The sequence below is a fragment of the Sinocyclocheilus anshuiensis genome, unplaced genomic scaffold (genome assembly GCF_001515605.1).
Source record: "Sinocyclocheilus anshuiensis isolate Anshui unplaced genomic scaffold, SAMN03320099.WGS_v1.1 scaffold118, whole genome shotgun sequence".
In the NCBI taxonomy this organism is placed as follows: domain Eukaryota; kingdom Metazoa; phylum Chordata; class Actinopteri; order Cypriniformes; family Cyprinidae; genus Sinocyclocheilus; species Sinocyclocheilus anshuiensis.
The window spans coordinates 1038307-1039616 of record NW_015546020.1 but is presented as its reverse complement, the minus strand read 5'-3'; the positions used below and the strand labels follow the sequence as shown (position 1 = coordinate 1039616).

The 1310-nt window shown below is 37.2% G+C and overlaps 1 protein-coding gene across 1 annotated transcript in view; it reads left to right on the top strand.

The window, feature by feature from the left end:
• LOC107698601 (myeloid-derived growth factor-like) overlaps positions 1-1310 on the top strand; it is a 7140-nt gene that overhangs the window by 1018 nt on the left and 4812 nt on the right. The gene's annotated exons all lie outside the window — the stretch shown is intronic.

Below are 1310 nucleotides of genomic sequence, written 5' to 3'. Positions count from 1 at the left end.
ACTTTTTTATTTTAAAAACAAACAAGCAAGCCCTGCCCAGATTTAAAAAGTAACGCAAAAGTAACGTAACGCATTACTATCCATAAAAAGTAACTAAGTAACGTAATTAGTTACTTTTTTTATGGAGTAACGCAATATTGTAATGCATTACTTTTAAAAATGCTGCGTTCAAGTCCTCCTGTGATGTTCGTACTTAGAAGTTGACAAGTCGTAATTGCGACGTCAGGTGCGTTCAAGTCAGTTTAGTCGGCACAAGATGGCGGTGTACCTTCTTTTAATAAATTACAAGAAAATACAACAGGGTCTGCATTTTTTACTTGGATTTCAGCTGCGTAACAAGAACATGACCAATTTAAGTTTATAGGACAACTAAACTATCAATTTAAACAAAAATTTAGCGTCAACTACAGACGTTGCATCCATTGATTCCGCCATGTTTCTCATTGACACGCCCCAACTCGGAATCTCTGGGCTTAAAGAAAATTTCGAGTTTCCCACTCGTAATCACGACTTTGTGGTGGCGTTCATGTGCGTTCAACTCGTAAATACGATCTATCCGACATGACTTGAACGCACCATAAGTCCTCATAAAGTAGTCCATTTAACCTGTGGTTATAAAGCTGCGTCCCAAATGACGCACTATGCACTCATACACGTTGTACTTATGCACTATGTACTCGACCATGTAGTGTATGAATTATATAAGTTTATTTTGTCATTCATAATCAGAGTCTGATAGCCCCTCCCCATTCGCTACGTAATTAAAGCTGTGACAGTTGAAGTGTCCAACATTCCACACTTCGTTTTTCGGTTAAGTGCATCATCCGGGTATTTAAAGTGCACTTTTTCTTTTTGGAATTTTCAGTGTGAACACACTACTCGCACTATTTATACAAAAAAAAAAACGTCATAGAATAGTGCATAAGTACGCGATTTGGAAAGCACCTTAAGTATTATGAAGCCATTCGATTTCTTTATGTGAGGGACAGATCAAAATATTGCTCTCTATCGTACCTCTCAAATCAAATCTCATATTCCCTGATAGCACAAGTACATCATGGAGATGTCTATTTGGCGTTTGCATTTACATCTGCAAGACATATTTTGAGTGTTTGCTCATCTGCAATACGTCTATAGGACGTTTCCTATCAGATGTCAAATAGACGTTTAGAAGATGTCTTTAAGATGTTTATGATTTAGAATGCATGTAAAACTGACATCTTAAAGGGATAGTTCACCCAAAAAGAAAATTTGATGTTTATCTGCTTACCCCCAGGGCATCCAAGATGTAGGAGACTTTGTTTCTTCAG